The sequence below is a fragment of the Chiloscyllium plagiosum genome, unplaced genomic scaffold (assembly GCF_037043375.1).
Source record: "Chiloscyllium plagiosum isolate Xiang-an unplaced genomic scaffold, Cpla_swu_hap1 HiC_scaffold_1, whole genome shotgun sequence".
In the NCBI taxonomy this organism is placed as follows: Eukaryota; Metazoa; Chordata; class Chondrichthyes; order Orectolobiformes; family Hemiscylliidae; genus Chiloscyllium; species Chiloscyllium plagiosum.
In genome coordinates this window covers 172,533,728-172,545,160 of record NW_028270139.1, presented here as the reverse complement: position 1 = coordinate 172,545,160, position 11,433 = coordinate 172,533,728, and the positions used below count along the sequence as shown (strand labels likewise).

The following is an 11,433-nucleotide window of genomic DNA, read 5'->3' as shown; positions in this document are numbered from 1 at the left end:
GCAGAGCAGAGGAAAGTCACCTATACCATGTATTCAAAAAGAATAGGTATCCAATGAACACAGTCCACTGATTTCTCAGCAACAAACCCAAACAAGCAGACAAAACATGTCCAGAAACCCTTGCCACTCCCCCCTACATCAAAGACATCTCGGAAATGACTGCCAGACTACTCAGATCCCTTGGCATCATGGTAGCTGACAAACCCAGCAACACATTAAAACAGCAGCGAATGAACTTGAAAGACCTAATATAGACAACAAGCAAAACTAATGTCATTTACGAAATACCATATAAGAACTGTAACAAACACTACATTGGACAAACAGGCAGAAAACTAGCCACCAAGATACATGAACACCAACTAGCCACAAAACGACATGACCCTCTGTCAACTAGTATCCTTACATACTGATGAGGAAGGACATCACTTCGACTGGGACAACACATCCATACTAGGACAAGCCAAACAGAGACACGCACAAGAATTCCCAGAAGCATGGCATTCCAACTGAAACTCTGGCAACAAACACATCGAGTTAGACCAAGTAACCAAGGAGTCCACGTCAATGCTTGTGAAATAAAACATTGTGAAAACCATTTAAGTGATTTGGCCAGTTTTACTTTTTTCTTTATATTTATACCCTAACTGTGTTTGTTTGTCTGTCTTTTGTGTGAATGGGGGCTGGAAACAAATGTTTTGGGTTAAAGGTATCAACGTTAATTACCTTATTTAATTTTCTCTATGCAAAAGGCATTGTGTATTTAATCAATAATTGTCTTTCATTTCAGATATAAAGCTGGTTTCTGTCAATTAATTATTCACAAAGTCAGGTTAGGAACGCTGGAGTGATTACTGGGGTTCTCAGTGGTTTAATTATACTATTAGCGAGTTTTGAGAAGATTAATTATACTATGTTGTGAAGACAAAGATAGAAAGGCTGATTTGGTTCAGCAGTCAGAGAGTCATAACAACAGTTTAATGAGATGCTTATCAAAATTAAAATCTTGTAAAAGGTTGTAGAGATTGCTTCTAATTCCATATTTTATGAGCAGATTTTCTGTCATAAGACATGATGTGGAGGTGCCAGAATTGGACTGGGGTGTTAAAAATCAAAAAAGATTTCTGATGAAGGGCTCATGCTGAAACGTCGATTCTCCAGCTCCAGCACCACACTCTTGACTCTGATCTTCAGTGTCTGCAGTCCTCACTTTCTCAAAGTTAAAAATCACACATCAGGTTATAGTTCAAGTTTATTTTGAGGTATAAACTTTCAGAGCACTGCTCCTTCATCATGTACCTAACTACCTAATGAACGGGCAGTACTCTGAAAGCTCCAAATAATCTTGGATTATAACCTGGTGTTGTATCATTTTTAACTTCGTCATAAAACAGGTGGCATAGTTATACAGTCAGCAACACCTTTTTTTCCCCTGTTGGAATAAAAACATTTTATTTCACTTACAACCTTTTCCCAACTGAACGAATAGGTCACAGATTAAAATCATTGACTATTTTAGCTTAAGTTTCACGAACATGAATAAAATGCAGAGAAGTATCTGTCAGTTTACCTGAGTCCTGAGCAGGTGCTTGCAGAGACCTGGGATCCAGGGAATCTTCTCACAGATCCCTGATAGTAACACTGGTACTGTAAGAAGATGGTCAGATCTCAGTATCAATCCCTTCTCATTTCATAACGTCCCAAACAAAACTCTCAGTTTTATATGGCATTTAATATGGCATTTAACATATTTTTCCATATGTTAAATGCCATTAACATTACGGAACAGATGTAACAAGAACACTGGGTCTTGTAAAGAGACAACAGGGACAAAACATTGACTAATATTCAAATCCAGAACGAAAATGAGAAACATCAAGCAGGTGCTGCTTCAGACTTGCATGTTGCAGATGAGCAAAGATCATCTCAGAGCATGTTCCATAGGCACCAACTGCATGCACGCCTTCATCAGGGGCATCAGCAGATGGCATTAATTAGTTCCTTCCTGAGGCACTGGCCAGCACAGCAAAACTAGAACATAGGCAAGACCAGGAAAGAGGATCTTTTTAAGGATTATCAGGAACGAGGAATCAAATAAAAGAATAGATCCTCAAGGGTAATATCTGATTGCTGCCCAAGCCATGCGCAAATTGGCACAGGGACACGAGAATAAGGGAAGTAAACACGTGACTAAAAGAGTGGTGTGGGAAAGAGGGATTCCTTCTCATGGGCACTGGCATCAGTATTGGAAAAGGAGGCATCTGTACTGTTGGGACGGGTTCTACCTGAACCGAGCTGGGACCAGTGTTCTAGCGAGAAAGGTAAATAGGGTGATCAACAGGACTTTAAACTAGAAAGTTGAGGGGAAGGTAAGGGTAAAACTCCAATAACCAATGGGAAGCAAAGCTGCAGGGTAACATCGGAGGGGGTGGATTCAACTGAATTGAAAATATAGAACATAGAAAAGTACAGCACAGAACAGGCCCTTTGGCCCACGATGTTGTGCCAAGATTTAATCCTAATGTTAAATATAGTAACTTAATCTACGCCCCCCTCAACTCACTGCTATCCATGTGCATGTCCAGCAGTTGCTTAAATGTCCCCAATGACTCTGCTTCCATCACCACCGCTGGCAACGCATTCCATGCATTCACAACTCTGTGTGTGTGCTGGGAGGTGAGCATTTGCTGCGATCTGGAGTTCGGGAGTGAGTCCTGCCTTTGGGAGAGGATCAAACCGCTGTGAGTGAGCTGCACCTTCACAATGTACTATGTTCCTGTAAGCGGGCCTGGCTTAATGGATAAAACAGGCCTCTATGGAGCCTGAACACCTGTGTGTGTGCTATGGGGTGTGTATTTGCTGCCTTCAGGAGTGGACTCTGCCTTTGGTTGTGGACTCTATCTCTGACAATGCATTCTGCAGACTGGAGTGGACTCTACATTTTGAACATCGAACATAGAAAGGTACAGCACAGAACAGGCCCTTAGGCCCACGATATTGTGCCGAGACTTAATTCTAATGTAAAATATAGTAACTTAACCTATGCACCCCTCAACTCACCGCTATCCGTGTGCATGTCTAGCAGTCGCTTAAATGTCCCCAATGACTTCACTTCCATCAGCTCAGCTGGCAATGCATTCCATGCATTCACAACTCTCTGCGTAAAGAACCTACCACTGATATCTCCTTTATACCTTCCTCCTAATATCTTCAAACTATGACTTCTCATACCAGTCAATCCTGCCCTGGGGAAAAATCTCTGGTTATTGACTCTATCTGTTCCTCTCATTATTTTGTACACCTCCATCATATGAAAAAAATGAAAAGAAAGGAGAACTCAGGAGAGGTTATTAAAGTCTCCACCATACAAAACAGAGTCTTTGGAAAGGGTTAGGAATCAAACTCCAAACACATCGGATAAACAAATAACAAACAGAAGAGGGACGGTCAATACAGGACTGAAGGTGTTGTATCTGAATGTGCACAGGAGACAAAATAAGGTAATTGAGCTTGTGGCGCAAATCAAAATTGGCAAGTATGATGTGGTGGGCATCACAGAGACGTGGCTGCAAGAGGATCAGGACTGGGAGCTAAATACCCCAGGATATACATCCTATCGAAAAGACAGTCTGATGAGCAGAGGGGGTGGGGTTACCTTATGAGTAAAAATTGAAATTAAATCAACAGCAAGAAATGAACGAGGGTCAGATGATAGATGTGGATAGAGTTAAGGAATTGCAAAGGTAAGAAAACTATAATGGGAGTTACCTACAAGCCACCAAACAGTAGTCAGGATTTAGGGTATAAGATCCACCAGGAGTTAGAAAACGTGTGTAAGAACGGTAAGGTGACAGTGACCATGGGAGATTTCAATATGCAGGAGGATTGGGAAAACAAGATTGGTTGTGGATCACAAGGAAAGGAATTTGTGGAATGTCTATGAGGTGGCTTTTTGGAACAACTTGTGGTGGAGCCCACGAGGGAACAGGTATTTCTGAATTTAGTGTTGTGCAATATGACATACTTCATAAGGGAGCTTAAGGTGAAGGAATCCCAAGGAGGCAGTGACCATAGCATGGAGAGGGAGAAGGTGGAATCAGACGTAACGATATTACAGTTAAAGAAAGGCAACTACAGAGCATGAAGAACAAAGAACAAAGAAAATTTACTGCCCAGGAACAGGCCCTTCAGCCCTCCAAGCCTGAGCAGATCCAAATGCACTGTCTAAACCTGTCAGTCAATTCCTAAGCATTTGTATCCCTCTGCTCCCCACCTACTCATGCATCTGTCAGACGCATCTTAAATGAATCTACCGAGCCTGCCTCTACCACCACAGCTGGCAACGCGTTCACATTCTCTATGTGAAGTACTTGCCACGAGTATCCCTCAACCTCTCTTTATAGCTAGTACCTTCCATTTCAGGCAACATCCTCATAAACCTTCTCTGCATCCTCTCCAAAGTGTCCACATCCTTTTGGTAATGTGGCGACCAGAACTGTACACAGTATTCTATATGTGGCCGAACCAATGTCTTGTACAATTTTAACATGACTTGCCAGCTCTTATACTCAACACCCCGTCCAATGAAGGCAAGCATAATACATGCCTTCTTGACCACTCTATCCACCTGTGCAGCAACCTTCAAGGTACAATGGACCTGCACTCCCAGATCTCTCTGCCCATCAACTTTTCCAAGGCTCTTACAGTCATTGTATAATTCGCTCTAGAATTAGACTTGCCAAAATGCATCACCTCACATTTGTCTGGATTGAAAGCCATCTGCCATTTTTACACCCAACTCTCCAGTCTATCTATATCCTCCTGTATTCTCTGACAGCGCTTATGCTTTCTGCTATTCCACCAATCTTTGTATCATCTGCAAACTTGCTGATCATACCAACAGTGCCCTCTTCTAGATCATTTATGTATATTACAAACAACAGTGGCCCCAATACTGACCCCTGTGGAACACCACCGGTCACCTTCCTCCATTTCAAGAAACTCCGTTCAACTACTACTCTCTGTCTCCTGTTGCTCAACAAGTTCTTTATCCACCTAGCTAGAAAACCCTGCACACCATGTGACTTCACTTTCTCCATTAGATCGCAATGGGGAACCTTATCAAACGCCTTACTAAAGTCCATGTATATGACATCAACAGCCCTTCCTTCATCTAACAACTTAGTCACTTCCTCAAAGAACTCTATTAAGTTGGTAAGGCACGATCTCCCCCACACAAAACCAGGTTGTCTATCACTGAGAAGCTCATTCTTTTCAAAATATAAATAGATTCTATCTCTCAGAGCCCTCTCCAGCAACTTCCCCACCACCGACGTCAGGCTCACTGGTCTGTAGTTACCCGGAATATCCCTACTGCCCTTCTTGTATAGGGGGACAACATGAGCAACCTTCTAGTCCTCCGGCACCTCACCTGTATTTAAGGATGCCACAAAGATATCTGTCAGGGCCCCAGCAATTTCCTCTCTCGCCTCCCTCAGCAACCTGGGATGGATCTATCCGGTCCTGGGGATTTGTCCACCTTAATAACCTCTGGCATACCTAACACATCTTCCTACATATGCCAACGTGATCCAGATTAACCAAATTTATATCTCTAATCTCAAGATTCATCATGGTCCTCTCCTCAGTGAACACTGATGCAAAGTAATCATTCGGAATATCACCCATTCTCTCAGGTTCGGCACACAGCCTTCCTTCATTATCCTTTAGTGGACCAATTCTTTCTCTAGTTACCCACTTGCTGCTTATATAAGAATAAAATGCTTTGGGATTTTCCTTAATTCTGCTTGCTCAAGCTATTTCATGACCCCTTTTAGCCCACTTGATTCCTTGTTTAAAGACTTGTCATACTCTTCCGATATTCCTCCAGGGCCCGTTCTGTTCTTAGCTGCCTCGACCTTATGTAAGCTTCCCTTTTCCTCTTGGCTAGTCGGCCTGCACAGCACCACTAATCCAGAATCTGGTTTCCAGCATCTGCAGTCATTGTTTTTACCTAGTTGATTTTAACCCTACTGCGAATCCTCTTGCAAGGATGCCTGCCTTGAAAACGTTTTCATCCTCTCTCTACAAGAATCTCAGGGAGTCCCTCTCCCACTGCAACTCCCAGGTCATTTCCTCTACCCTGAAGCTCTTCAATCATGTCCTGAAACAAACTCGCCAGCTCAGCACTGTCCCCATGACTTGTCCTACCTGCCTATCTTCTTTTCCACCTATCCACTCCACCCTCCTCCCTGACTTATCACCTTCATCCCCTCCCCCACTCACCTACTGTACTCTATGCTACTTTCTCCCCACCCCCACCTTCCTCTAGTTTATCTCTCCATGCTTCAGGCTCTCTGCCTTTATTCCTGATGAAGGGCTTTTGCCCGAAACGTCGATTTTACTGCTCCTCGGATGCTGCCTGAACTGCTGTGCTCTTCCAGCACCACTGATTCAGAATCTGGTTTCCAGCATCTGCAGTCATTGTTTTTACCTGGACAATTTTTCCTGTCATCCACGATTCATGAATCTTGCCCTTCCTATCTGGCACTACTGTTAACCTATCTTTGAAAGCCTCCCACATCTCAAATGTGGACTTCCCTTCAAATAGCTTTGTCCAATCCACATTTCCCAAATCCTGCCTAATTTTTATATAATTGGCTTTGGCCCTGTTTAGTATTCTTCCCTTAGGACCACTCTCTTCTTTATCTACGAGTATTCTAAAACTTACAGAATTGTGGTCACTGTTTCCAAAGAAATCCCCCACCGCAATTTCTAACATTTGTTCTGGCTCGTTCCCTAGTACCAGGTCCAATATGGCCCCTTCCCTTGTCAGACTATTGACATACTGCTCTAGAAAACTCTCCTGGACGCTTTGTACAAATTCTACTCCATCCAGACCTCTGACACTAAGTGTATCCCAGTCAATGTTGGGAAATTTAAATCTCCCAACACCACTACCCTATTGCCTCTACATCTATTTATAATCTGTTCACCTATTTGTTCTTTTACCTCATGCTCACTGTTGGGAGGTCTGTGATACAGCCCCAACAATGTAACTGCACCCTTCTTATTTCTCAGCTCCACCCATAATGCCTCACTACCCAAGACTGCCATCGTGTCCTCCTTTAGCACAGCCGTGATATCGTCCCTGACTAGCAATGCAACTCCACCCCCTCTTTTACTTCCCTCCCTGTCCTGTCTGAAGCGTCTATATCCTGGAACATTTAGTTGCCAATCGTCATACCCTTCCTTCAACCAAGTCTCTGTGATGGCAATAATGTCATACTCCCAGGCACCAATCTAAGCTCTTGTTCATCTGCCATCCTCATTATACATCTTACATTAAAGTAGCTGCATTTCAGGTCTCCATTTCTTTTGCGCTCACCTGCTCTCTGCCTATTCTTCCTTTTATTAATGTTATCTTCATAATTCTTAGTCTCCAGTTTCCACCTCACTGCCTGCTTGTTTTCTCTTCTGGTCCCAGTTCCCTGCCACATTAGTTTAAAACCTCCCCAACAGCTGGGTAGAAATGACTGGGAGAGAAGCCTAGCAGGAAAGACAGTGGAACAGCAATGGCAGGAGTTTCTGAGGATATTTCAGGAAACGCAGCAAAAATTTATCCCTGGGAAAAAGAAGCATATGAAAGAGAGGAGGAGGCAACCATGGCTGGCTGGCTGGCTGAAGTCAGGGACAACATAAGAGCAAAAGAGAAAGCAGAAGTGTGGTGAACAGAGAATGGTGAACTCAGCCCGGACAATCACAAAGGCCAACCTCCCATCTATAGAATCCATCTACTAGGCTTGCTGTCAAGGAAAGGCCGCCAGCATTCTCAAAGATCCATCCCACCCTGGCAATGTTTTTCTACAATCTCTACCATGGGGGAAAAGATTCAAAAGCCTGAACACACACCAGCCAATTTTGAAACAGTTTCTACCCTCCTGTTGTTAGAATACTGAATGGATTCACAAACTCTTAACATTTGCCTGTACCCGTATTTTTGTTTTTGCCGCTGTTTACTTATTATTTACTTGTCTATGCTACATAACTATGTGATCTGGTTGTACTTATCACAAGACAAAACTTTTCACTGTGCCTCAGTACACGTGACAATAAATTCAATTCAATTCACTGAGGCGTTGGGTAGTAGTCAGCCAGAGGACTGGGAAACCTACAAAGACCAACAGAGGGCAATGAAGAAAGAAACAAGGAGAGAGAAGATTAAATAGGAGGGTAAGCTGGCCAGTAATATTCAGAAAGATTGCAAGAGTTTCTTTCGATATGTCAAGAGCAAAAGAAAAGCAAAAGTGGAGACTGGGCCACTGGAAAATGATGCTGGAGAAGGGGTAGTGGGAAACAAAGAAATGGCTGAGAAGCTGAGCAAGTATTTTGTGTCAGTCTTTACGGTAGAAGGCATGAGTAATACCCCAACAATTCAAGAGAGTCGGTGTGTTGGTTCATATGGGTGGGGCAGTCAGAGATGAGTACATTGGCCATCACCAAGGAGAAGGCGCTATAAAAACTGAAAGGTCTGAACGTGGATAAATCGCTTGGACCAGATGGGCTACATTTTAGACTTTTGAAGGAGATAGCTGAAGAGATAGTGGAGGCGTTAGTGGTGATCTTTCAAGTATTACTGGAGTCAGGGAGGATCCCAGAGGACTGAAAAATCGCTAATGTAACCCCCATTTCAGAATGGAGCAAGGCAAAAGATGAAAAATGATAGGCTGATTAGCCTGACCTCACTCATTGGTAAGATTTTGGAATCCATTGTGAAGGATGAGATTTCTGAATACTTGGAAGTGTATGGTAAAATAAGGCAAAGTCAGCAAGGTTTCATCAAGGGAAGGTCAAGCCTGACAAATCTGCTTGAATTCTTTAAAGAAGTATCGAGCTTCCTAGACCAAGGACAGCCAATGGATGTTATCTACCTGGACTTCAAGAAGGCCTTTGATAAGGTGCTACATAGGAGTAAGGTTAGGGCCCATGGTCTTAGAGGCCAGGTACTAGCATGGAAAGAAGCTTGGCTGTCTGTTAGAGGGCAGAGTGTGCTCTTCTCGGGATGGTACCATCCTTCTCGGGATGGTAGCAGGTGACTAGTGGTATTTCACACAGATCAGTGCTGGGACCACAACTTTTTACTTTGTACATTAATGATCTGGATGAATGAATTGAGAGCACGTCATATGCTTTGGCATGAAGAACAGAGGAATGGACTATTTTCTGAAAAGGGAGAAAATTTAGAGATCTGAAGTGCAAAGGGACTTGTGAGTCCCAGTCCAAGTTTCTTTTTAGGCAAATGTGCAGGTTGAGTTAGTAGTTAAGAAGAGAAATGCAAAATTCTCATTCATCTTGACAGGACTAGGATATAAAAGCAGGGATATACTTCTGAGGCATTAGAAGGCTCTGGTCAGAGCACATTTCAAGTATTTTGAGCAATTATGAGACCCATAACTCAGGAAAGATGTATTGGCACTGGATCAAGTCCAGAAGGGATTCAGAAGAATGATCCCAGGAATGAAAGGCCTAACATATGAGGAACGCTTGAGGACTCTGGGACTATACTCAATAGAGTTTAGAAGGATGAGGGGGAATCTAATTGAAAGGTTCAGGATACTGAATGGCCTGGACAGTGTGGACATTGGGAAAATGAACCCATTGGCAGCAGAGACTAGGACTCAACGGCACAGCTTTAGAGTAAAGAAAATTCCCTTTAGAATGGAGATAAGGAGGAACTTCTTCAGCCAGAGAAGCCACAGAAGGCTGTGTAGGCCAGGTCATTGAGTATATTTAAAACAGAGATAGATAAGTTCTTCATTGCTAAGAAGATCAAAGGTTATGGGGAAAAAGTGGGAAAATGGGGTTGAAAAGCCCCATTGAATGGAGGGAGACAAAAGACCTGCAGATACTGGAATCCGAAATACACAGGAGGCTGAAAGAATACAGCAAGCCAGGCAGCATCAGGAGTCAACGTTTCGAGTGTAACCCTATTTCAGGACTGGGAGTGCATGACCAAATCCCTCTTGTACACATCTTCATGGTCAAGCCTATTTATAGCCCCCCCCCCCCCGCCCACAGTTTGAAGCTGTAGCTGTATAAACAGCACTTACAAAGTGGGTGAGGTCACTTGCTTTTCAAAAGTGCAGTAATCCTTTCCACATTCATTGGTTTCCCATCTCAGTTCACAATCAAAAATAGAGGAAAATACAAAGACATGGTTTTTCAACCACATTCAATCAAATTCCATCTAGTCTCATTTTACAAGAGATTGCTTACCAGATCAGTGTTTGTCTCTGTCATCCAAGTGTTATTTGATAGATAGTATAATACCTGGAACTCTTTGGTTATGAGGTATCTGTGGAGAAAAGAGCATGATTGAACAGAGTTCCTCAGTACTGATATATCCATATAAGATATACTGAGGCTGAGATGCTGACCATTAAACTGTCACAAAGGCCAAAAGACACATACAGCAAAAGATGCCTTTCTCTTAAGGATATGAATGAACCAGATATTTTTACAATAATTAATGATAATTTCATGCTACTGTTACTTCGACTAGATTTCAATTCCAGACTAATTCATGGAATTGGAGGCAGGGTTGCATCACAGGAATGTCATCGGATTAGTAATCCAGAATCTGGTGTTGAGGATGTGGGTTTGAATCCCATCATGGCAGAATGTGAAGATTAAATTCTGTAAACATTTTGAATTTGTTTAAAAGGCAAGGTTGCTGTGGCAATTGAATCTTTCTTTCTGTGATTCATAAGAAGACCTTTTCAAATAGGTCATTGCAGTGCAACTGAATGTGCACTTTTTTTTGTGTTCTATAGTTAAAAGTACACAGGCAGTCTCTTGTGAATATTTTCAGTGACTGATCATCACTGTAAATGTAAACAACAAATAAAACTTCTGATGTATCAAATCGGAATTTCTTTGGGTTCTGACTGGTGTGTAACTAGGTAACCAGGAGCTCTAGATTTAGTTGTATTACCTTTTTCTTTGTCGGAACATGTCTGCACTGAGCCCATAGAATTTCATTTATGAATGCCTCGCATTGATATGTCACTGATTGGCCACCAAGTAGCTATAACCAGTCGAACGACACAGGTCACCTCTCAGCAAGGTAAAATTTATCTTACCCCAGTTCAAAAGTTCTATTCATGTTCTGACATCCTCCTTTTCCATAATAATGCTAAATACAATGGCACCTTCACACAAATATATGTAAAAGTCATGATAATGACATTAAGAGGCTATTTGGTCCCTTTTTTTAAGAAAAAGAGAGATTAGGAGGACAGGTGTCGAGCAGTCAATGACAAGTTAAACAACTAGTGAAGGCATGGGTATTTTTTTAAAAAGCTGTGTCACAAAGCTAGTCACTTTTTTAAATAAAAGCTGTTCCTTGGCTCAAGGAGACTCTGTCCTTGATTT

At 42.4% G+C, this 11,433-nt stretch overlaps 1 long non-coding RNA gene across 1 annotated transcript; it reads right to left on the bottom strand.

Annotated features, from left to right (window-relative positions):
* Positions 1-1,375: 1,375 nt before the first annotated feature.
* Positions 1,376-10,289, bottom strand: LOC148152295 (uncharacterized). The gene is made up of 3 exons (XR_015760524.1): positions 10,276-10,289; positions 1,571-1,647; positions 1,376-1,432 (listed from the first exon to the last, which is right to left on the bottom strand). It is a non-coding gene; the product is annotated as an uncharacterized LOC148152295 (long non-coding RNA).
* Between the last annotated feature and the right edge of the window lie 1,144 nt (positions 10,290-11,433).